This window comes from Dendropsophus ebraccatus, chromosome 9, assembly GCF_027789765.1.
Source record: "Dendropsophus ebraccatus isolate aDenEbr1 chromosome 9, aDenEbr1.pat, whole genome shotgun sequence".
Lineage (NCBI taxonomy): Eukaryota > Metazoa > Chordata > Amphibia > Anura > Hylidae > Dendropsophus > Dendropsophus ebraccatus.
The window spans coordinates 94408563-94436287 of NC_091462.1; positions in this window are offsets into that span (position 1 = coordinate 94408563).

Consider the following 27725-nt stretch of genomic DNA (forward strand, 5'->3'; position numbering starts at 1 on the left):
TCAGCTACGCACTTCTGCTCCTGGTCTTTCTAATGACCAGTGCGGGTTCAAACACTTGGAAACTGACCCATCAAAACTTTTTTCATGTCTTTAAGACATATCAAGTTTTTTTTAAAGCATTAGGTAAACTTTAATGGGAAACTTCCAACTGGAAAATACGCCACAAACTGGTTATATGGCTGTATAGCTATGTAAGCAGTGATACTATTCATACCTTTATTGTAGTTGTCTGAGGCTGTTATTACCTAAAAAAATGCTTTTTATTACTGCTTTGAAGTGTCATAGAGGCGTGGCCAATGCACCCAAATGCATTTCAGTACCCTGGCCACGCCTCTATGACACCTCAGAGCTGCACAATGGATAGTCTCACTGCTTACATAACTATGAAGCCATCTAACCAGTTTGAGACTTTTTATTTTAGGGGACAGTTTTTTTAAGCTGACAGTATGGATCATTGTCAGACAGCCGCCTATGGCTGGATTCACACTTTTTTAATTCAAAGATGAGATGTAATGTCATAGGCTGTTTAAGCAAATTTACCACTGGGTACATCGCTTTGTGTTTTTTACATGAACAGACCGGTACCAGTGCGGGAATGCCGGTGCCCGGGTCTGTTTTTCGAACCACCGCCTGGGTCCCACGTACGGCAACGGTCTATTTCCGAGCACTGGCCTGACATGAAGTACTGGAGGCAGGCCTGCCAGCCCCTAGTATGACAAAACCCCCTCCATTCTGGGACATGGCTCCATTAAAATCAATAAAGCCACGTCAAAGAGGGGAGATTGCCATAGTGGGGGCCGGCAGGTCTGCCCCCAGTGCTTCATGCTGGGCCGGTGCTTGGGAATAGACCAGTGTAATGTGAGGGAACGGAATGACAGTTAAAAAAAAAGACCGGGGCACCGGCATTCCCGCAATGGCACCGGTGATGTACTAGTGGTACATTCACCTTAAGGTATTACCAATTCTACATACATAGGGGAAGATTTATTAAATATTATGTAAAGTGAACCTGGCTCAGTTGCCCCTAGCAACCAATCACATTCCAGTTTAATTCCTCACAGATTCTTTGGAAAATGAAAGGTGGAATCTGATTGGTTGCTAGGGGCAACTGAGCCAGTTTCACTTTACACCATGTTTGATAAATCTCCCCCATAGTATTTATGTTTTGTGGTCTTTGAGGGTTACGTTTTACATTTTTGTGTGCACAAAATGGCATTTCTGTAGACTGTAATTACAGCAGAAAAACAGAAATGATTCATCATTAAAGATCATAAAAAATGTAAAGTTAAAAAAATAAATAAAAATATAGAAAATCCCATACAGGGTAACATTTAAAAAAAAAAAGTTTCTGACATCCCCCAATGTAGAGCCAGATCAGACAGCCACTAACCCAGCTTGTGACCTTACACCAGACAGATTCAGCTGAGAAACCTGGTGTATATTGATTCCAGGATAACACATTTACTCCTGTACTGATATCCTCCTCGCTTACTACATGAAACAGCCTCCTCCCCCTCCTCCCCCCAATCCCTACAAAAATCAAAAGGTCCAAACCTCCCCCCATAATTGGCCAATATCTAAACACAGACAATAATTCAGACCCAAAATTTCCTAACATTGGCAATCCCTATGGGGACGGAGTGAGTTTTTCCCATAATTCTCATGGATAGATAGTTAATGCGTTTCATCACTATAATATCAAACATCTCGCTCCTTTCATCAAACAAGAATTACAGCGATACGGTGTTACCTCCTCTAACAGCATATCAACAGAACGAACCCGTGTGCCCCCTCACCTCTCCAGTGACCCCTCATCTTCTATTTTTTACCTAAAGCCCGGTGCAATCATTGACGCCTCATATCATTTTTGAGCTTAAGATGTATACGGTGCCCAAGCAAGCACATATGGCAAACAACATCTGTGTGATACTGTATGGAATACTCTGGAGGACTGACCATGGGGAGATAACGTCTTCATAAGCTGATAGACTACATTAGCTTCCATGAATAACTTGTATTATCATGCAATTTGTTTCCTTTGCGAGTTCCGTGCAGTTCTAACGTCTAGGAGCCGCTGATGGTAAATTGGCTTAGAGACAAATGTTTTATCTCCTGTATTAGCGCTCACTTACTTGCTGCAAAGAAGTGGATACACAGGAGCGTTATGGCTCTTCAAGAATTTTTGGCCACTTATCAGGGATTACTTCCAGAAATACTGCAATGTCATTCACTTTTTTTGTAGCCCTATGTTCTATGTAGATAGAATACTCCAGAAATGGAAAACGTCTAATACTTACTGTGTAGTACAATTGGTATAGGCTATGTTCACACAGTGTTTTTTTATGTGTATTGTATCTTCCGCTCTGGAATATGTGTAAAAAACATGTGTTATACTCCTCCTATTTAGTCCAATGGTAATATGTGCTGTAGGCCGCTCTGTAGTTTTTCTTTTCCATCACAGATTCGAATTCTGCATCAATGAAAATAAATAACTGACATCACATAAAGACGCATTTAGTTTTTCTATGTAGAACACATTGGGTAGCCAAGACACTAATACCTTACAATTAATAGGGGTAATGTGCATCCAAAACTATTGCAAAATCTGCACCAGTAGGCTATGTACACGTTTTTTCTGTCTGTTTTTCGTTCCGCTCAAAATGGCGTCCATCATTACAATGACGGCTATTGGTACATTATTCTAGTTCAGGCCCTTTTGGGTGTGGCTCTTTTTTTTATGGTCCATTGAATTTAGTAGGAAAGACGGTGAAAGGTGAAAAAGAAAACATCCGTGAATAATTTTGATGAGCATTGATTTGCCATCCGCGCAAAAAAAGTCAGTTATTCAATAGATTATGTGCATGTGTATTCAGCAGCCGTCATTCCACTGACTTCAATTACAATTTAGTAATAAGGGATGCATTAAAAAAAACAAAAAAAAAAAAACACAAAAAATGGGCGCCTGATTAATCTGATTTCTGTTCCTGTGTATTCTCTGTGTATTTTTAGACAGAATACTGTCATGAAGATACAATCTAGATCTATCTATCTATCTATCTATCTATCTATCTATCTATCTATCTATCTCCTATCTATCATCTATCTATCTATCTATCTATCTATCTAGATAGAGAGCGCCTAACATTAGAGACAGGATTGTTAAAACTGATGTCACACTACCAACTCAGTCATCACTTACCTTTTTGGGCCCGCGTGCAGTTGGCTGCTTCCCTTGTGGAGGCTGTGTTAATTGCAGGTATGTCCATAAGGGCCAATTTTTTCAACATCCTAATACAGGAAAAAGATACACCATTAATAAATTCTTGAACTGTAATTCTGAATATGTTATTTATGTTATATGGTGTCCGTGTAAGCTCCTTTATGTGGGAGAAACCACATATGATGTGAAAACAAGGTTAACCCAACATCGTTACACAATCAGGAAAGGTAAACAGGATTTACCTGTATCGAAACACTTCTATGATCAAAAGCACAAAGAAAGTGATCTAAAAATTATGTTTATAGACCACATTCCACCTCTACCTTATGGGGGTGACCGTATATCTATGTTGAAGAAGAGGGAACTACAGTGGATTTTCCGCTTAGGCACCCTGAGACCACAGGGACTAAATGTTGATTACAAAATACTACCTAAATACTGTTATGTTAGATAAAGTATCATTTCTCCAGTCCCGTGTGTGTATAACCCTCACATTTGAGTATCTGTGAATACACTCTTATAGATTCTATTTATTATATGTACATATATATATATCGCTTCCTTAAATATTATTTCTTACATTCATTCTTTTTTTCTTTTGTACTTTTAGATAACTATGTTATCAAGCCTTACTATTGGGGCAGAACCTGTGGATCCTCACCGACAGTAACGAAATCCTGCATCTTCTTATATTTACCTATGCATCCGGTATCCAGAATAGTCTCTACAGCAACTCTGGCGAATCATTGTTATCCTCCTATAACGGCCGAACCCGATGAGCCCCCACAGAAGACTTAAGATCCTCGGGATGTGCACCCCTGTGTGAGAGGGTTGCTACCTGAACGAGATCGCTCTCTTTTCGGAGGGTTTGAACTCCTGTGTTAATTGGATGGTCTCATCGATGTGGCTGGTCACGGGAACTGGCTCTTCCAGTTGAAGTTTACCTCTGACGTCAACGCCAGTTGCTTGGATACTGAGACGCCTTACAATCTCTAACATGGCCGTGCGTTCCAAGAGAGCGTGCGGTTCACCTCTATTCTTTGCAATGAGATGCCGGAACTGTAGCTGTCTGTGTGAGATCCACTACTGCCCTATTATGTATTTTTGTATTTAATTTATGTCACTGACACATCTCACTATTATATAAGGCACTTTATCTTTTGGAATGAAAATTCCCTTACTAGAAGATACTTAAATTGTGCATTTTATTAATTTATTCACTCCCACTTCAGCACACGTCACTAATTGACACGTCACTAATTGACTTACCACGGATGTATATAACACTTGCTTTTTGATGTGTGTATTCACTGGCTTGAGAAAGCTCCTAGTGGAGGAGCGAAACGTCGCTGTTTTTCCCTGTATATCACGTATGGAATAAATCACGTATTTTTTTGATTTCAAGTCTGGCAGTGCTGCAGTTGAATTTGCTTTATCTATATAGACACCTGTGGGTCAGGGTGTGACTGCAGGCACCCAGCACAATCCTTTCATTTGAGTGCTGCGTGAACTTTGCTTTTTCTATCTATCTATCTATCTATCTATCTATCTATCTATCTATCTATCTCCTATCTATCTATCTATCTATCTATCTATCTATCTATGTGCATGAGATATTAGCAGCACACCACAAGTAGCAGACAGGTGCCAGCGGACAGATCCTTGACCAGGGCAGCACTCCGCAGCACTCCAATTAACGTTCCAAACGTGCAGTGAAGTTTATTCCATCAGTATAAAGTGAAACACCACAAACGTAAGTGATCCACTTGAAAATGGTGATTTGATCATTGAAGCGTTGTGGATCACTTGTGTTGCAAGTTTGCTGTGTTTTGTTTTATTTTCATGAAATAAACTTCACTGCACATTTGAAACGTCATCTGGAGTGGTGCGGAGCATTTGTTTTCTATCTATCTATCTATCTTCTATGAATTATCTATCTCCTATCTATATCTATCTATCTATCTATCTCCTATCTATCTATCTATCTATCTATCTATCTATCTATCTATCTATCTATCATCTATCTATCTATCTATCTATCTATCTCTCTCATATCTATCTTTTCTATATTTCTCTTATCTATTGATCTATATCTTTCTTTCCAGAATCTTACTATCTCTCTCTCTCTCTCTCTCTCTCTCTCTCTCATATCTATAGATCTATCATCTATCTATCTATCTATCTATCTATCTATCTATCTATCTATCTATCTATCTATCTAAGTTTACAACGATCACGCGGCACTCGTATAAGTCAGTGGGTGCCAACTGCACTCCGGAGATCACCCGGATACAATATATAAAAAACAAAATATTGCTGTAGCACTCCAATAAGGTGAAAAAATATAAGGAGGTTTATTCAATCCATGAACAGGGTATGCGACGTTTCTGTCTTACAATCAAGACCTTTCTCAAGCATGTGAATACATCAATACACACGTGGTTTTATAGTCTGAATCAAATTAATCAATCAATGTGAAATTAGTGATATACAAAACATGATTTAAGATAAAAGTATAGTGATCACATCTAAAAAATAGGTGTCCAATATAAAATTAATCAGGGATGTAATACAATCATATTTCACATCCATAGTGATAATGCAAAAATATCTCGTGAACATAGTAGCGGTGAAACATAGATAATTTCCTTAATAATATAAACATAATCTAACAGAGCACCTGGGTATTCATCACCACACGTCATCAGTCGTAAATTGAAGCAACTGTTAAACAGCCATATCCGCGAGATGCCTAGATGGAGCGCTCATGGAACGCACGCCATCCAACAGCGCACGCCTTCCTGGAACGCAGACAACTTCCGTACTTGCGCATCTGAGACTCCAGTGGAACGCAAATGACGCTCCCCGTGAGATCTCTGGTATAGTACGTCAGCGTCGTGTGAACCAATCAGGAGGCCATGTGCAGCCGTGAATGTACTACTTAATAATGTATATTATACACGGTCCCAATAGTGAGCCTATATGGATATTCAATGATTAACGGTATTTCATGATTAGCGGTGATCTACATACAAAGTAACATTCATGCTAGGACATGTATCACTAAAGCACACCAATTAACACGAGATGCGGGGGTCTTGCCCGTTACCCGGATAAGTCCACCCGTCTTCGGCATCCTGTAACTCACGAGGTATACCACACGAGTCCAGATACCGATTCCCGTGGGGGCTATAGGGTAATCTGTCCAAATTCATTCATTCTTCACCGTGTTAAGGACCGATGTTATTCATTAGAAAACGCTTTGAAAACGCAGAAGGCATCTCACAAGTAAGGGTGTACAAAATGAATATCTGATGAACAATCGTGGTGATTATCCCATTCTGGCTCCGATGAAACAGCTTGATTTGTTACTGGAAAAAATGAAATAAAAAACACATATTAGAAAAAATGGATAATTATAAGATAAGTATGATGTACTCAATAACTCTGAAGGTTGTAAATAGCATAAAGGAAACTCGTTAAGGAGAACAACATAATTCATACCCTACAGTATCTAGGTAATATTTTAAATTCTACATTGAGTCCAACTGGTTGTAGAGTTTTAAGTTTGTGTATCCACATCAATTCTCTTTTTTTCAGCATGGCATGTCTGTCACCACCTTTGGACAACACGGGGACCTGATCCATGATATACACTTTTAGATCATGTTCACTATGGCCCACTTCACAAAAATGTCTTGAAACAGGTAAGTCAACCCGTTTCTTCCGTATCGTATATCTATGTTGAGTGAGTCGTGTTCTCAGGTCATAGGTTGTCTCACCCACATATAACAGATGGTTCATCATGGATAGTGTATATCCTCCAATGCCCGTGCAATCTGTTATATGTGGGTGAGACAACCTATGGGCCATAGTGAACATGATCTAAAAGTGTATATCATGGATCAGGTCCCCGTGTTGTCCAAAGGTGGTGACAGACATGCCATGCTGAAAAAAAGAGAATTGATGTGGATACACAAACTTAAAACTCTACAACCAGTTGGACTCAATGTAGAATTTAAAATATTACCTAGATACTGTAGGGTATGAATTATGTTGTTCTCCTTAACGAGTTTCCTTTATGCTATTTACAACCTTCAGAGTTATTGAGTACATCATACTTATCTTATAATTATCCATTTTTTCTAATATGTGTTTTTTATTTCATTTTTTCCAGTAACAAATCAAGCTGTTTCATCGGAGCCAGAATGGGATAATCACCACGATTGTTCATCAGATATTCATTTTGTACACCCTTACTTGTGAGATGCCTTCTGCGTTTTCAAAGCGTTTTCTAATGAATAACATCGGTCCTTAACACGGTGAAGAATGAATGAATTTGGACAGATTACCCTATAGCCCCCACGGGAATCGGTATCTGGACTCGTGTGGTATACCTCGTGAGTTACAGGATGCCGAAGACGGGTGGACTTATCCGGGTAACGGGCAAGACCCCCGCATCTCGTGTTAATTGGTGTGCTTTAGTGATACATGTCCTAGCATGAATGTTACTTTGTATGTAGATCACTGCTAATCATGAAATACCGTTAATCATTGAATATCCATATAGGCTCACTATTGGGACCGTGTATAATATACATTATTAAGTAGTACATTCACGGCTGCACATGGCCTCCTGATTGGTTCACACGACGCTGACGTACTATACCAGAGATCTCACGGGGAGCGTCATTTGCGTTCCACTGGAGTCTCAGATGCGCAAGTACGGAAGTTGTCTGCGTTCCAGGAAGGTGTGCGCTGTTGGATGGCGTGCGTTCCATGAGCGCTCCATCTAGGCATCTCGCGGATATGGCTGTTTAACAGTTGCTTCAATTTACGACTGATGACGTGTGGTGATGAATACCCAGGTGCTCTGTTAGATTATGTTTATATTATTAAGGAAATTATCTATGTTTCACCGCTACTATGTTCACGAGATATTTTTGCATTATCACTATGGATGTGAAATATGATTGTATTACATCCCTGATTAATTTTATATTGGACACCTATTTTTTAGATGTGATCACTATACTTTTATCTTAAATCATGTTTTGTATATCACTAATTTCACATTGATTGATTAATTTGATTCAGACTATAAAACCACGTGTGTATTGATGTATTCACATGCTTGAGAAAGGTCTTGATTGTAAGACAGAAACGTCGCATACCCTGTTCATGGATTGAATAAACCTCCTTATATTTTTTCACCTTATTGGAGTGCTACAGCAATATTTTGTTTTTTATTTTTTGTTTTTTATCTATCTATCTATCTATCTATCTATCTATCAGCCAGCAGATAGTCCACGGCACAACCAAGATAAAAGGTGAAACTTCAGTGTTTATTCACAGCAAATTCACGATACAGCACTCGAAAAGACGCCTTTTGGCTTCTTTTGGAGTGCTGTATCATGAATTTGCTGTGAATAAACACTGAAGTTTCACCATTTATCTTGGTTGTGCCGTGGACTATCTGTTGCTATTTACCCTTCGGTCTCAGTCAAGACTTAGGCCCGCTGGCAGCAGAAACCTGAAGAGCAATGCTGCTTATTTTTTCTTGTATCTATCTATGGGCCATTCCATCCAAACTGAACCTTTCGTAACATCCATAACACCTATTTAAACCTAGTAAAACTGCAATTTAAACACTAAAGTTATAAACATACATTAAGAGTCTTAATGTATATTTATAACTTTTGTGGTTAAATTAAATTTTTTTTAAATTAGCTGTTAAAAAAAATGTTTAACTAGGTGTTACGGGTGTTACGAAAGGTTCAGTTTGGATGGAATGGCCCCTATCTATCTATCTATCTATCTATCTATCTATCTATGTATCTCCTATCTATCTTTCTTTTTTTCTTTCTTTCTTTCTTTCTTTCTTTCTTTCTTTCTTTCTTTCTTTCTTTCTTTCTTTCTTTCTTATCTCATATCTATATATCTTACTAATACCAATTTCATATCTATGATATATTCTATATATTCTATATATTTGTCAGTATTTGAATACTTATTAGAATATCAGAACTGAGTAATGCCATGATGAGCGCCCTCCACTACCTGATAGTATACACATAGAGTATTCCCCATATGTTCTCAGCTGTGGCCGTATACAGGCTAAGCATTGTTGCTGCTGTTAACATTAATATGAGCCTGGCCCAGGCGACTCCAGTAAGTGTCAGACTGTTAGCTCCTGGTACTGGCGCCCTCTCAGTCTGGTGCACCCTCTGCCAGCTGCTGACTGTTTAAGCTGGGAAGATGTTTCTAGGCAACCGAGGAGGCTCATTACCGCGACCACGCTGATTAGTAAGAAAAAGGCTATGAAACGAAAATGGATTAATTATTTAATTAACTAATTGATGATCAACTTCTTTTTAATTATTCACTTAATTAAAGAAGTGTAAGTACAACACTGCCCTTATCTACTGTGTTGATATACTGATGAGATTTTAGGAGTCTGCTTCTTGCTGGAGATGCTCTTCAAAGGCTGCAATGTTCCGTAAATGAACATCCTCCACTAATCTCCTAAACGCAAAGGTCCAAGTTTATCAATTTCAACTACATTTCATAACGCAAGAAAAAAATATATATATGTTGAGATCCTGATAATTAACCAACAAATAGTGGAAAATATTGCAAAATAAATTATTTTTCTTAGTAGGTGAAAGGGGCCAACCATGCGTAGAGAGACAATGTACAGCCGTATATATGCAGTAAATTTCTTATAGGACGTCATGGGATTGGCAAGAAGTTGTAAATTCATAATGAGAAACGAACTTTAAGCACGCTTGGGTTTGACCGAACCCGAGCATGCTGCATTTGAATACCGGTGGTTGAAGAAGTTGGATGCAGCCCTAGGGAGTCCTGGAAAACATGGGTACAGACTATGGATACATCTGCCCGATACAGAGGTAGATTTGTGCCATGATAAGGGAAATAGGATACATCTTATAGAAAATTTACAATATATAAATGCCTGGACATTCTCTCTCTACACATGGTTGTCCCCCTTCATCTACTATGAACAATACATGAAAAGATATGGAGAAGCCTGCACGCTAGAAAAGCTAATCTAATAGCCAGCATGGCTATCAGGGCACTGACACACTATATAGGAGGATAGGGATCCAGTCCAGGATGTGATAGAAACACACACACACAGCAATTGTGAATGGAGAAACCAGATGTCAATCACCTAAGCAAAACAGAAGGAACTCAGAGAAAGAGATGGGTGTGGCAGATAATTCAATACTAGAGGAGTGTTTAGACAGAAGCAGATGAAACATAGAATACAGGCACTAATTCATGGCCAAAAGTCTCGGTTGTACCTTACGAGCAGAGGACTGTGCTGAGGTCTCACCAGGCCTGGACATGACAGCTATCGTGTACCTTTTTTACCTGCCTCTTTGAGTTGGCTCCATTCCTGTCCAGATCATGTGACCTGCGCTCCTACTCAGTGAAACATACAGTGTGTTAGGTGTGTTCTCTAATGAGCGTGTTAATTTGCTTCTTATTGGAGTCGAAAAAGCAACTCCTGATGTGAACATAACTCACTGCAAGTTTTGGCTAACCTGTTTGCCGGTCACACAATCCAGGTCAGGAAAGAAATGGAACTAATAACTGACTTATAAAGGTACTGTTAAAGAAAGGAACTATGCTATATTGTACACCAGGAGGTGGCTAATGGGCCACAAGATAGGACAAGGAGTGCTTAGTCATTGAGCTAGGCCATATTGGTGGCCCATTGTCCTTTGTGACCCTCCCTACTCTATGGGGGACATTTATGTAAGTCACGGCAGGGGCGTACGCCAGGGAGAAGCCGCAGATTCACCCCTTCTTCCTAGCGTACACCTGCTATATCCCCCCCCCCTTGTCTGATGGCCAGGCAGGGGGGAGCTCGGCGGGATGCGGCAAGGCGGGGAGGAGATGTGGCCTCCTTCCGTGCCTCATTTATCATGATTTACGCTTTTAAGCAGGCATAAATCATGATCCAAATCTACACCTACTCAGGTTCAGACGCCCATCCGGCTTAATTAACTAAGAGGTGTGCTTTCCGCAGAGGAAAAGGGGGTGGGGCCCAATTAAAATGACACAGTCCCCCCCTTTTTGCATTATAACTTCTCTAGACAGTTGCAAAGGGTAAATTTTCCAGTTTTCATACCTTATTTTATATCATATGTCATTATGCTTGTTCCAGTAAAAAGTGATCTTTTATCATCTGCGGATTGTGCTACCTGGGCGGGCTTCAAGGCCACAGCGACACTCAGCCCCACCCATATTGCCGCGTAGGCCCGCCCCCTCAGTGATATTATCGATGCATAGACCCTGCCCCCCTCGCAGCCATTGGCATTGGCCGACCTAGAGGCGGTGGGCCTAGAGCTGTAGGCCAGCCCCTTCCAATGGCATAAGCAATAGGCCATAGACTTCAATGCAATTTGCAATTAAAACAATGGCCCTTGTTTGATACTCAAAACAACTGCTGTTGTATTGAGTGCCAAATAACGGCCATTGTTTATACAGCGTGATAACCTAGCCTAGGGGTTGAAACGCCTTTGCCAATTCCATCATATTTGATGCATACCCCACTATTGCTATCAAGTAAATGGACACCATGATGGGACTATGACAACCTTGTTGGGAATGGGTGCTTTGAAATCGGAGGCTGAGACACTGTATTATGCAATTTCTTGTCAACTATGCCAATTTTCAGAAGACAGTCAGGGGAGATAGATGTAAATTGCAAGGGGGTACAAGAGAGGGAGGGCTTACAATGTTTTTATATGGTTATAAAAGTGTTAACACAACATGACATCCCGCACATAGAACACCGTTCAGTCGAGCGTATTTATTGCTCACTCCCTGAACTGACCTCTATTGGGTTTGTACATAGATCCGGAGGGAATAATCCGAGCTGCCCACTAGTATTTGCACAGAACTAGAGGATGATGAAGGAAGGATTCCAGTTTGGGAAAGGCACTTCATTGTGTTTGCCCATGTGAAGTTCAATTGGATTTTTTTTTTGTCTGTGTGTAGAAGATGAGCGGATCACTTCCACAATATTGGCAGCCGTAAAAACTTGCTGAACAGAGTAAAGCATTGTAATTGTCTCCCGCCATGTCCTCACTGCAAAATACACATGTTATACCGAGCACTGCCAGGGCTTTCCCTATAGCGCGAGGAATATTGTGTAATCTTGTTACAAAACATTTGTCAGAAACAGCCTAAGATTTGCAAAAATACCATGATCCTCTAATTGGCAGGGACTTCGGCAGGACCGGCGGGACCCATATTTCTGCATTTTAGCAGTTACAGATATGGGATTTGAAATAATATACTGCAAACAAGCATATTCATTACATACATAGCTCATAAACACCGCACTGCCAGCACTGCAAATGCATGGATTTTTTATGATGCATCATATATTTTTATGACATTTGTGTTCTTAATGCATTTTTTTCAGATAAGCAAGATGTCCCTTTATTTTTATTTATTTATTTAATTTTTACTTTACTCAGTGAAGGGTAAATGATTGGGGAGATGCGATATAGAATGCATGGTGTTACAGCATCAGGTACACATCTGTAATATTAAAAAAGTATCACCGGTGCAGAAAACGTGCCCATCTTAAGTCCAACACAACGTTGCACGGGAACACCTAACATTGAGATCGGCGCTTGTTTGCAAAGCTTTTAGAAGGCTCAATCCATCAAGGGGCTGCATACAGTGATCGTTCGCGTGGTCTATTATCTTCATCACTTTTAAAATGGGAAGAAGTTTGGGTGACTAGCAATGATCTAAAGCAAATGTACCATCACGTACATCGTCTTAGACTGGTTCTCGTGCACGGCCCGGTTCTCGTGCACGCCGCTGGTCTATTCCGGTCTGAAGCACTGGAGGCAAGGCCCACCTGCCCCCAGTATCACGTTCTGCCCCCCCCCCCCCCCCCGGGGCCAGCGGGCTTCAGGCCGGGCCAGTGCCTGGGAATAGACCGGCGCCGCGTGCAGGGACTGGGCCGCAGTTCAAAAAACATGCGTGTGCCAGTCTATTAATGTAAGAATCTTCAAGCTATGTATCTGATATGTACACTCGCTTTAAATACGCACACAAAAGATTCGATCAGTTGGAAAAGAATGGATTTCTCATTCGTCGGTCGATTGCTGGTCCTACAGTGAGCATTCTTGCCTGTCAATAGTCGGCCTGTTTAAAAGGACCCTGCAGAGCACAACCAGGCTGATTCCTGTGTCCTGCAGGTAAGGCTACCCCCAGCTTCTCTTACATTTCCTACTTTGTCAGCTTTATGCACCTATCGCAGGTCAGGCTCCATCCTCAGGATCCTTAGGAAGAGTTTTTTAATGGGGATTTTCCAGGTCTTTTACATTGATGGTAATTAATATCTGGGATATCTTGGGATCCAACTCCCTGTACCCTCTGCTGATTAACTGATTGAAGGGGCCCATGTGAGCAATATATGTCCCTCTTTACTTAAAGGAGAAGTCAGGTGTCGGACATTTTTTTCAAAAGAGTCAGGAAGGAGGTGGCTGAACATGCACCTACCTCCCCGGGTCAAGTGCAGGGGTCCACTGTTATCCGCTCCTGTTACCAGTCCCCCAGCTGCTTCCTGGTCTGAGTAGATACCCGGGTTGTGATGTGTCAGGACCGCTCAGCCAGTCAGTGGCCTAGGCTACGGCCACTGACTGGCTGGGCGTGGCTAACGTATACTCCATTGTATACTTGCTAAATGTGGGATTGTCCAAGGAACCAGATAACAAAGAGGTTAGGCTTATTTCATATTTCCATAGGCATTTCTTTTGTGTATTTGTGTTTGAACTGGGGTGGCATTTTCTATTTAGCAACGACAATTCAAGAGGTTTCCTGGGCTCAAATGATTGATTGATTGATCTCCATTCACTACTACACAGTGAATGGAGCCAACTGCCTCCAGCCCAGTTCATTGCATAGTGAGGATACCATACATTTATTTATGTGTTGCACCTTCCATTGCCATTACTGAAATCCTAAAAATTTTTGACTATTTAAGATTCAGACAGTTGTAACATTACAGCCAGCGTAAGCTGCCTAGTCGGGCTTATCTACTCGGCCTGTAAAGTATGGTGGTCTGTCCTCTGTGCTTAACATAAATCTACTGCTGAACAGCAGACTCTTAAGAATAGCACGTCAGGACAGAGCAGATGTAATGAAACAATCGACTTGTGAACGCTGCCTGCAGCCTCTCATCTTTTAGCCGTACCTCATGAGGCCTCTGACTGCTCGTTTCTAATTTGATTTATTAGTGGCTTGAACAAAGATGCCCAATGGATTCCTGTAAACATGTAGGGTGCAAGTCAGTTTAGGGGGACCAGACGGCATAATGTCTGGCTGTGAGGTATTGGCAGCGCTTTGAATTGCTGGCACTTTGGGGACTTAAAGGTTAGGGTAAAAACATTGAACCTTTTGGCTGCCTGAAGAGCCAATTACAGGATGTATTGGACATTGTGTAGCACATTGGAAGAAGAATGGATGAAGATCGGACTCGGAAAGCCTCTTCTATATATTACTTCCCTCTGTTCTATTTCTTCAGGTTATTTTGTCCCTGTCGCGTAGCTGTAACTTATCAGTACATTGTCTTGTTCTTTGTATAAACCTTTTGCTGAAATATCTATCACTTTATACATAGTCAAACATTGCTGTTGTGTGGCGGAATCTGTACCGCAATTAATTTCTAAAGCACATCCAGGCATATCTACTCTGTGTGTAACCAATATTAAAGCGAAGGTACCATCAGGCACGTCGCTTTAAGTTTTTTTTACATGAATGGATAAGCGCCGGCACAGGGACACAGGTGGCGTAGTCCTTTTTTGAATGGTGCCGGTCTATTCCTGAGCACCAGTTGGGCATGAAGCACTGGAGGAGGGCCCGTCCTCCCCCCCACTGTGATGATCTCCCCTATTCTCCATGGTCACACTGGGGGCCGGTGGGTCTGCCTCCAGTGCTTCATGCCCAGCCGGTACTTTGGAATAGACAGGTGCCGTGTGCAGTAACCCAGCCATGGTTCGAAAAGGGACTATGCCATGAATGATCTATTCAAATAATAAACTTAAAAAGATGTACCTCATGGTACATTCGCTTTAACAATAACAGTATATAGAACTACAATGACCATCATAGATGTAACCACACTGACCATCAAGAAGTCGTCTATAGGCATGTATGACAATACAGTACCAACTATACACCATAGTTCTAGTTACCAATATGACCGGGAATGGAACAACAGATAAGGGTGGCTAGGAGGGAAATCCAGGAGGTTAAAGAAACTATGAGCGAAAACCTGAAGCTAAACATTAAGGAATGCATTGGATGTCAATGTATTAGATGTCTGAACACACCTCCATAAAAGAGGATCCATTGAAATCAGCATGGCAAAGAAAGACATCTATACTGATAGGAAAGTCATCTTCATTAACTTTAATGGGAAAGTCTACTTTCCATTTATTTTAACTTTACCTATATTCCTTATTAAAAATCTTTTTGAGTCTACAGCTCCTATGAAAACCTATGTATTTCCATGGTAACAGACTACAAACAAACCTTGTGTTGTCTGATCAACAAGTCATGTTGCCTTCTACCTAATCTATGTTAGCAGTAAATGGGTTATCCAGGATTAGAAAAAGCTAGTTTCTACCAAAAACAACACCACCCCTGTCCTCAGATTGTGTTTGGAACTGAGCTGCTCTTTCTAGAATTAGGTGAATGTTTTTCTGAGCCTAGTCCGACAATTTATGAAATCTTGCAGCTGGCAGGGGGGAAATTGATTACAAGTATGAACTTACGTCTCCCCTTGCTGCAGGATTGGCTTTGAGACCCCCACCGGGAGGCATTTTACTCCAGGTCATGATGACAGTCGGGGGAAAAGGCCTGTCCCAGCTGATGGACTGGCTGCTCAACCAATTAGTGACTGGATCGGCATCCTGCCCCAATCACTGACTGGCTGACCTACCAGTCCATCCATTTGTGACGTGCCAGCGCCGGAGATCACGGAGCCCAGAGGGGGTTCGGCGGCTGGTCCCACTGCTCATCGTGGGCATGGGGAGGGGTAAGTCAGAACTTGCAATTAATTTTATAATTTATAATTTTATAAATCACTGGGCTTCTCCTTTAGGGTATAAACCCACACCGTATACGCAGCTTGTTTACTGCTGCAATACGCAGCAAATACGCAGCAAATACGCAACAAATACGCAACAAATACGCAGCAGATTAGATCTAAATAACTGAACACAGCATCAAATCTGCACCACCAAATCTGCTTCAAATCTGCTGCGTTTTTGCTGCGTATCTGCTGCGTATACGGTGTGTGGGTTTGTACCCTAAGGGTACAAACACACACGGCATATACGCTGCGTATTTACTGCTGCGATACGCAGCAAATACGCAGCAGATACGCAGCAGATTAGATCTAAATAACTGAACACAGCATCAAATCTGCACCACCAAATCTGCTGCGTATCTGCTGCGTATCTGCTGTGTGTGTTTGCACCCTTAGGCTGGGTTCACACTACGTATATTTTAGGCTGTATAGCAACCAAAACAAGGAGTGGATTGAAAACACAGAAAGGCTCTGTTCACATAATGTTGTAATTGAGTGGATGGCCGCCATATAATGGCAAATATTTGCTGTTATTTTAAAACAACGGCTGTTGTATTGAAATAATGGAAGTTATTTACCGTTATATGGCGGCCATCCACTCAATTTCAACATTGTGTGAACAGATCCTTTCTGTGTTTTCAATCCACTCCTGGTTTTGGTTGCTATGAGGACCTGACATAAGGAACAAATACAGCCTCAAATATACATAGTGTGAACCCAGCCTTAAGTAGGAAAAAGATGGAAGGGAGTAGAATTTCAGGATCAGACAACACCGGTTTGTTTGTAGTCTGTTACCTTGGATACACATAGGTCTGTAAAAAAGCTGTAGACACAATATGATAGGATGGTTTTAATTAAACTATAGACTTGCATAATTCCAATAACGTTGATGGGACATGAAAGTTGAATCTCATGAAACCAGATGATGATGCTAAAACAGACGATAGACTTAGCTTTTCGTGTCCACTTAGTTAAATATTTTCCGTCTGACAACATAACATTACAGGGTTTTCCAAATCCACCGTGAATGAAATCAGTAACACGGCTAGTTATGTAGAAGTCTGTGTTCAAACTGCGAGCGATTTGATAACAGTCACAATGTTGATGGATGGGGCTTTTCGGGAACCTGTAAATGTAAATTGTTTGTCCTCTGGCCACTTGTGTTTTATTTGAAATTTATAAAACTTGAATGTGAACTTCCAGGTTGTGGCCTGGAGAATAACGCAGCTCCCGAGTAGTTTGTCTCCTATCAGAAGGCATTAATAATTTACTCTCTAATTAAAAGTGAGGTCAAACAATGAAAACGCCTTAACTAAACAGCCGCCACATGATGTATTAAATTGTCAAAGATATTGTTTCAATGGATGGATTGGGAGCCTGTGATTTATGAATTGGATGTCGGCCAATTTTATGTACATATGTATCGTATATATTGGGACATGACAGTAAATGATGGGTGGGATAATACAAGACGCAATGTTATGGAGTGTAAATCATCCAGAGCCTCTTAGCTGAACCAAGGCCTGTCAGTGGTTGATGCTCAGCAATGTATGCATTATACATAGCACAGGGCAAGAGGGGGTGGTGCACAAGACAAAACTATGCTATTCATCACATTTCCTAAAAAGATTGGAATCAGTGGGACAAACTAACCGAGTATTATTTAGAGGTATACGCTGATATTGTTAAAGGGGTTATTCAGACTTAGGAAAACACGTCCGCTTTCTTCCATAAACAGCACCTCTCTTGTCCTCAGTTTGGGTGCGGGGTTTCATTAAAGTGAATGGAGCTGGATTGTAATACTACACACAACCTGAAGTTAAGTGTGGCGCTGTTTTTCCTAATCTTGAATAACCGCTGAGTTATAGGCAAACTATATGACAGTTTAAGGAAGTATTATTTGCATTGTATGCGGTGGTATTATGGGTGCTGTATATGACAGAATTGGTTTTGTGCTATAGAATGGTGTTATTTGAGCTAAAATAAAAATAAACTATAAAATGGTGATATTTTGCTTTGCTGCCCATCTATATTGTAATAGAACAACACTGCCATATATGGCCCGCATATTGCTACCATAGTAACCAAAGGTCCTAACATACCCCAGTAGTAATGATACCCCCATTCTTTTCAGCAGGGTACATTCTGGACTAGTGATGAGCGAACATCCCAGTGTTCGGTTCGGATCCTGAACACGTACATAAAAAAAAAAGATCGTAATCGGTTCGTGTTTGCTAAACATTCACGAACAAATAACGAACATACAGTCGAAGCCTACGTTTTGGTCTACGCACATGTGTACAGATTATGAGGTGCAAAGCGTAAATTACGCGGTTGCGTACGCATTCATTTGCGTACGTTTCGGTCTAGAGTTATGCACAAGCATACAAACTATCAGACACAAAGTGTTAATTACGCAGTGGCGTATGTTTGCAAGTTCGAATATGTTCGAAAATGATCGTTATAACCATTCCGATCATCAAACAAATTGTTCTTGATCGGCGAACACGAACAATTAGCGTCATGTTGCTACAAACATACGAGCATTTACGAACATGTTCCCTTATCATTTTTCTGGACCATATACTCTGTTAGGCTATGTTCACACAATGTATATTTTCGTAAAAGTACGGCCGGTGTTGCAATTGGCAACAACGGCCGTACTTTGTACGAAAACATAGGTTGCCTTGCTTTCTATGGGGTCCCGGCTGGAGCATATACACATAGGGGGACATGTATCATCGTGCGGTCCGGGGGTTTTCGGCGGAAATTGCCGATTTGCGCAATATTTTATTCACAAATGGCCGATTTGCGAATAAAATATTCGCAAATCGGCATTTTACGCCGGGGGGCGGGGAGGGGGTGTGAAGGGGGCGGAACAGAGGGCACAGACTCAAAGTCTGCGCGATTCACCATCCTTTCCGCAAAAAGATACGCCGAAAACCTACTCCAGTCGTCAGCTGGCGTAGGTTTTCGGCGGTGTGCACCAGAGCGCACGGGATTTATGTGGAGGCAGTCCGCCTCTATATAAATCCCCGTAGCGCCGGAGATGCGGGGACATTTAAAAGTCCGGCGTAAAAAACACTCTGGCCGGGATCTTTCTCGGCGCCGTAGAAAACTGACATGTCCATGTCAGTGAACACTGTGGAGCGAGCCGCTCCGGCCGTACGCTCCATAGTGTGCAGTGGGGAGTTATAGTGTGTGTGGGGAGCATCCGTGCGCGCCTGCATCAGAACTCTGCGACTCCAAAGATCATCCGGCCGGTACAGCAGTACCGGCCGGGATAATCTCTTCAGAGACTGGCCATTTCGTGACCCGGCCGCAGAACGGCCGGTCTCTTACTGTGTGTGAACATAGCCTAAAACAGCATGAGCACTACAAATTTTTATAAGGACTAAAGGACTTGGTAAGGATTAAAGGGGTATTCCCCCCAAAATTATTTTTGCATTAATACGTTGCCCACCCTTAGTGTTATTACGGATTCTGCATAGTTTTGCTGTTATCCAGCTGCATTCACCTCCATGGATTGCATAGAATCATCAGACCTCAGTCCACTCCGACACGCTCCCTGCTCCTGGCCCCGACCCTCCGTGTCGGCATCACGTGTCCTCAGTCTCAGCACAGTGAAGTGACTGAGAACACTGATGCGGTGGCTGCTGTTACAGAGGGAGACGGTGATCAGCGCAGCTGTGACTGCATCCCTCTCTAACAGCAGCCACCCTGTCACCCCCAGCCCAGAGCTCACCCCCTGTGTCCAGAGCCTCCCGACTCCACCCCCCATCGCCGGCGGCAAGCTCCGCCCCCGCGATCGCCGGCGGCAAGCTCCGCCCCCCACCGCCCGCGGTAACTCAGCTCTGCTACATTGTCATCCCCAACTCACCTCTGCTACAATGTGACCCCCAACTCAGCTCTGCTACAATGTCACCCCCCAACTCAGCTCTGCTACAACGTCTCTTCCAACTCAGCTTTGCTACAACGTCTCTTCCAACTCAGCTTTGCTACACGGACACCGCCATCTCAGCTCTGCTACACTGTCATCATCTCCTTCATTGTCTCAGCTCTGCTACTTCACCATCATCAGGCGGAAAGCATTGCATGATGGGAAATGTAGTTTCCTATCTTGGATATAGATCGGCTTTTAGAAAAACTTGTAACTCAGGAACGGCAGCAGCTAGAAAGACGGGAGACGGCTCAAAATACTCAGGGAGACTTGGTGAGTAAGGACAGCTAGGTTTGGGAGCATTTCATTTTTTAGCTCTTGGGGGGAGTACCCCTTTAATAGGTGGTAAGTGCATAGACTTGTATCCATGTTTTCTAGGACTTCTTAGGGCTGCATCCAACTTCTCCAGCCACCGGTAATCAAATGCAGAGCGATCTGTCTGGAGCAAATGACAACCAATACGGCCTCCATTATAACACTCATTGTGCTTGTCACCCATTCTTTCTACTTATGCAGAGATACACTGCTCCCATTGATTTACAGTCTGGTAGATTTTTCCTTCGGATCTCTTGGTCAGTGCCAGCAGTAATGGCATCAACATTAGTTAGAAAAACTTTGTTTTTTCCCTATACAGCTTTCCAGTAAATTGTGCATTGATTCATCCATGTGTGCACCAGTAGTGAAGTGTTATCAGGAGTTTGGATATGCTATAAACTGTTTCTGCGTCATCTTCTGCCCTGGTAGAAATTGGTACAAAGGAGAGATCTGCATGTAGCCGTGCACTCCGGAGCTCAGGATCATGTGCTGGGGTACTGTGCCATATGGCTTATTAATTTGAATGGAACAGTGAGGCTCCTTGCATTGGTGCTGGCTGCCTGGATGGGTTGTGCAGCTCAGTTAATATGGCGCTTCGTCTATTGGACAGTGTGTTTTTTTTTTCTACAAAGCTCCCTGTGATCTTGCCATTCAGTTCAGGAGCATTGGAGAATGTTGCTTCAAACCTCTGTATTAATGAACTGGAGGCACAAGGCTCATATAGCCATCTGCGATCCCGAGCAATGGGCAGAAGGAAAGGAAGGCAAATGCTGGAAACGGAGCCAAGTTGTTTAACTTCCACTTGCGCTCCAAATGCTTATGTCAGCGCTATCCAGCTAAACCCGCAACCTCCTGCCTGTGCCCTAGTGACATATGTAATGAAAATAATGGGTTTAGGGAGGGAAAAAATCCACGCAATGTAAGCCATGCCAAAATATGTAGGCGTTGCACCAAGCCATGGACTTAATGAGCGTTAACCCTTTCACTGCCAAAAGCTGAAGTTTACGAGGTGCGTCATATTGGATTTTGGATTGGATTTTGTGTCTATACAGTGCACTGATATTTTAACTAAGGGTCCCTTTTTTTAAAGGGGAACTATCAGCAGGTTAGACCTATCTTATCATGCGCTGAGGAGGAAAGTATGTGTCTTACCTTCCTCCTCGGCGCAGTTCCCGTGCTGTTAGTGTAATCTTCAGTCCGAGCACTGTTAGGAGCACTGCCCCGCCCCCAGAGTGCCAATCCAGCCCCTTAGCTTTATTATTATTAGAAGAAGCGGGCTGGCTTGGCACTATGGGGACAGGGCAGTCATCGACCCACTCCCCCAAACCACGGGAACCATCCATTTGATGAGAGCAAGTCTTCCCGGTCGTGTCTTTTAAAATGCGCCTGGTGCCTTGTTTAGGGTAAAAAACGATCTTTTAATCTGCAGCAGCCGAGTCAATGTGGCATGGCCTAGAGTGTCTGTGTCTTAGGCCTGCACAGCCTCTCCTTTCTTTCTCTCTGCCCTCCTCATCATTAGGAATGCCATTGGCAGGATTTCTCCTATTCATTGCTTGTCTAAACACTGCACATGTGCCTTATCGATCCAGAACATGTGCAGTGTTTAGACAAGCAATGAATTGGAGAAATCTTGCTAGGAAAAAAGAAAGTGGAGACGTCACAGGCCTAGGGCACAGACACTCTAGGCCACTCCACATTGACTTAGCTGCTGTAGATTAAAAGATAATTTTTTTACCCTAACTAAGGGACAGGGCACATTGAAAAAGACATGACTGGGAAGGATAAACTCTCATCAAATGGATGGTAATAGCGTTTTGGGGGAGTGGGTTGGTGGATACAGTATAGCTTTACACTCTTCGAGACTTTGCAGCGCAGGGCTCATGTGCGGAACAGTGGGTTTTAAAGTGGTATTCTGTTCAAACATAACTTTTCATATGTTGCTGCCCATGGTGAGACTAACAGTTCGTTCCAATTAATATCTATTCAGTCTCCTTCCACTGCTTTTGAGCTACTGCTTTCTGCTGAAGACACAAAAAAGGGATATAGGGATATAGGGACCTGTTTACATCAGCCATCTTAGAAAGGGAGAAGGGAGGAGGGGGAGACAGAGAGAAGGGCTTACATACATTTTTTTTTGTGTCTTCGGCAGAAAGCAGCAGCTCAGAACTAGGGAAAGGAGACGGAAAGCAGAGAATCACAAGATTTAGCAACGAGACAGTGATTATTACCTTATCAATGTCCGAGTGAGTGAACGGCTTTCCTAGTCGTGGGCCGATTTTCCTAATTAAGCTCATTTCCAAATAAATGAAAGTTGGGAATATCTCCAAGCTGCTGATGAGATGATGGATGTGTAACCCAGTCACCGTTTTTACACACTGCTCAGTGAGGGATGTTCTTATCATTCCCACATGTTTATTCTATTCAGAGCCATACGAATATACAATCCTCATAACTACAAATACATGGGGTACTGGTGTGGCAGACATATTGGGTAAAATCTTCACAAAATTAAAGGTGTATTCCCATTTCCAGTAACGTAGGACACGTCAAGTTAAAGATTTTTGCAAATACACTAATTTGGCAAATTTGCCCCTATCTCTTGATTTGCTATTTCCTCCAGTTACTGACAGATCATTGTCTAGGTTGCCGACCACCATTCTGCTCTAAACATGGTGGTCTGGCTGGTATATCTATAGCAATAATATACATATTTATATTATACAATATACCTCTATACATTATAGCTATATATTCAATAGCCAGACCACTGCTTTTAGAGCAGAGCAGTGGTCAGTAACCTACACGACTTGTCAACAATGGGAAGGAAAGAGAAGCATGTCAGGAGAAAGAGACAAGATTGCTAAATGAATATATTTGCAAAAAAAAAGGGTTGTGTCACAAAGAAAACTAGGCAGGAGATTTATCAAACTGGTGTAATGTAGAATTGTCTTAGTTGCCCCTAGAAACCAATCAGATTCCATCTTTCAATTTTCAAATAATCTCTAAGGAATGAAAAGTGGAATCTGATTGGTTGCTAGGGGCAACTAAGACAATTCTACTTTACACCAGTTTGATAAATCTCCCCCAAGGTCTTTGTATTATTGACTAATGCAAATTCTCTACAGCACCACCATTATCTATGGGCTGTGTCTGGTATTGCAGCTCAGAAAAAAAGAGAGTTGAACTGCAATACCAAACCCAGCCTATGAGGACAAGTGGCATGGTTTCTATCTCTAATCTCAGACCACTCTCTGATCAGTATTCTGAGCAATTGTCCATTATTCCTTATAGCAAAGTCAACAAACAACCCCATGCCACCTATGGGAATTAAATGAATGCTTGGAAATGATGTATCATGAGCCATCAATAGAATACAAAAATAAGGATTAGCTGTAACTTGTGTATGGTCACCCTGGATGAACAGCTGATGGATGGAATCACATGGGGCCTGTCTATTACAGAGTAGCTGCTTACTAAAGAACTCGGGAAATAGGCCAACTAGAGATTCTTGGACATTTTAGATATAGCTATAGATTTTCTTGGTTTTTATGCTTTTTGCATGCATCACCTTGACCCTTGTTGATTTTGAGTCGTATAGTTTGAGACATAGTTTACTTTGTTGCACAGGTATGTGGCGGCATAGCTTGGGTGATGGTACTGGGACAAGTGCCCCTGGTCCTTGGTGCCAAGGGGGAGTCAACAAGAACTTGGCCAAGATATTGATATACAGTAAACTGAACCTTTCCCTAGCTAAGGAAAAGCTATGGCCTTGCTATTGTAAGAGCATGCATACTATAGAGACAATCCCTTCATCTATCTGAAAAATAGGGACAATCGGGTCTTCTCTTGGGCCATCTTAACAGTATTAGGGGCCCCTGGGTAGAGCTGTGACCCAAAACCCAACATCAAGTGACCATGCATTCAGAGCCGTCTTTCCCTTTCTGCAGGGTGGGCAGCTACCACTGGGCCCCCTATGAGTCATGGGCCCCCTGGCAGCCGCCTACTCTGCCCAATGGAAAAGACGGCTCTTTCTACATGAGAAATAATGTGGGGCAAATAATCATCTTCTGACCCAAGATAAGGGCACTTAGTGGTGGTCCTGTTTTCTACTTGTTCGGGTACACTTCCCAACACATATCCGTCTGCCACATATTGACAATATATGTGTTAAAAAAGTGGAAGTAATAAGTATTTGAGAGGATAATTTCCCATTGCCGTGCCTGGGTAGCTTCCAGTCTAGTTATACAATCATCTCAACACACATCAAATGCACTCTATAAAAATAACTACAAAAATGAAGAAGAAATAATAATAAAAACCTTCTACTAACTAGGGCTATAACTAATGATGGTAATAAATTACACTGCTTTTGGGCATCCATTTGTCAAGACACCACACAATCCTTGGGCGGTTATGCAGAAGAAATCAGCCTTAATAACAAAGCACAGTTTTTCCAGGGTGCTGAATGGATTTTGGAATTTAATAATGCTGTGTAAATTGCCTGCAAGGAGGAGGGGTGTTGTCTGTTGGTTAGAGGTCTGGGCTGGCTGTCAGACGCGCACAGTTGGCTCTGGTTGGTAATCTATTTGACAAGGGAGAATAACTGAAATCCCTCTTTGTAGGTAAAAGGCTTGAACTGCTGCAGAACCTCTTTGAATTGATCGCCTTTACTACATAGATATCAGTTGGCATTTGATGCAGAACTACCATCTTCAGGCCGTAACAAATTTTGAGTGGCTCTATATTTTGACATAATGCTGTCTGCTGAACTATAAGATGTTATGTACATGGCCCTATTACAGATCCATGTTGCTATTGTAACGCTTGCTGCAGGTTCCAGTCCAAAAGTGTACCTGGATGCCAGTTCCCGGTTGGCTGGCACTAGGAATATGGATGACATATTTTTTCAGACGGGGATGCAGAGTGGCACAGTCAGAGACAAGGCCAAGTCAGACTTGGAAGTGTTAGAAGCAGCTTGACAGATAGACAGGAGACTGCTTTTAGGCTGGTGCAGAAGTCTATGTTTTACCCTTAAAGGCGATGTCCAGTGCACTTAAACTTAAATGTCCTATGTATTGGGTAATGGTCTTGGTCTTGACACAAGGAAGTGTCTACTCAGCCAGTCAGTGGCCACATTGGTGACCGGCTCAGCCACTGATTGGTTGACCATGTGCTTCCTTGGGTCAAGGCTGAGACCAGGATGTGCTGTACAGTGAGGCCAGGCTCATGTGGAATGCCAACTGCTGGAGATTGGGGAAGATGACTACACCTTTTAATGTTTTCACCCCAAAGTAGGGGTATTTAACTATAAAAAGAATTCCTTGGATAACCACTTTTGCCCTCTCAAAAAGGTGTGCGCTTTACATGGTCACAGTCCTCGGGATAGTCTCCAAAAAACTGTCTGAATAGCTATTAGTAGATTGACAGATTTTGGTTGGAAACAACCACATAAATGTCTGGTCTAAGATCAGTATCATAAAGAAAGGGTGTTAAATGATGTCGGCTCAGGGGTTGGTCCATGGAAAGTCACGGCAAACATTGGGCATGTTGGGTCAAACTCCGGGACAGGAATGCAAATAGGAGATTGATTACAGTTTCCATGAAGAAGAGAGTGCTGCACAGGTTCCCAACAGCATAAAGCTTGGGACCAGCTAGGGTTGTTCATAGAGCAACCGGGATCCCATAGCAAGGACTACTCTTATATTGTTAGATAATGCTAACTGGGAAGAAAGGCATTGGGCCTACTGTCTTCCCAAACCTATTTCATGCTACTAGCATTATATTACCGATGGAGAAGATAGTCCTACATTGGTTATTGACAGCAACGGGGATGAGACCAAGCCTGAAATATTCCCCTCTATTAGGGATATACATAGAAGAATGACAAACCAGGAGAAAGGACCATTTTAATATTCCTAGACAATGCCAACCAGGGTGGTAAGGCCTTGGGCTTGTCTTCTTTTCCCATCCTTTGTACAGATTTCCTCTACTCTTCCTTGGAAATGCACAAATTCTTAACAGCAAAGAATGAAGGACCAATCTAGTAGGAGCCCCCCCCTCTCTAGGGACCCCCTACCAGCTGCATCGGAAGACCTTTATACCATATAGGCCTTGTCTATCACCCTGTCAGTCACAGATCCCTAGAAAACGGTGTAGACGGAGCGTTTCCAATATCCTTCCGGTAACTTTTTTTCTCGGAGTGTAGAGAGCGGGTTAACTTTTACTTTCGGGGCCTAGAAATATTGATGAATAAATTACAATACGGGATAGCAGGCTTTGTGAAATCTATTTTAACAAAAACCCAAGAAAGCCTGGCAGTATGATAATTCACGACCCGAGATTTTCTTTTGACTCCACTTGAGAGCGGTAGCACTGTACAATGAGGAGCAATCATTATAAATTCTTTTAACATTTCATTGTGAAAACAGTAATTCTTACGAACCTCCTTTTACTTTTAATGCATGTGTGCTGTGAAATTCCATAGGAATCACTCAGCAATGGATAATTGTTGAATCTTCCCTGCGCTGTGACCACGTCTAGGCCTTATCTGCCAGACATTTTGTTATGTAAATAGCGATTCTTTCATTGTCGAGCACAATCGGGGCCAATAGCATTGAACAGATAGGTTTCTTGATGAAAAGTATTTCTGAAAAAGCCATTTTACTGAAAGTTTGCCATCTTTGCCCGCAAACATATGCAAAGCCTCCCACACAAATTGAAACAGTCAACGGCATTGTTTTTATGCTGTTTGCACTTTAACTGCAATAAGATAAATGTACCCAATTATACAAGCTAGACATGTGGTATGGCATATGTGCTGATAACCTAAACAGAGATTGGAACGTACTTTGCCAGATAACCAACATTGTTTTACATACAAACGGATTAAATTTCCACTGTGCTATCGGAGATTCTTCAACCTACTTTAAAACATCTGGCACATTATCAAATGAGGTTAAGAGAGGCATTTAATGCCTGGGAAAGCCCTCTCCCTCCCTGGAAACTGAAGCAGGCAGCAAACTAAATCAATACGGAGTATGATAATAATACAGTCGCTTATCTAACACATCTCATAATTACAGATTGGAGTCCTAAAAAAA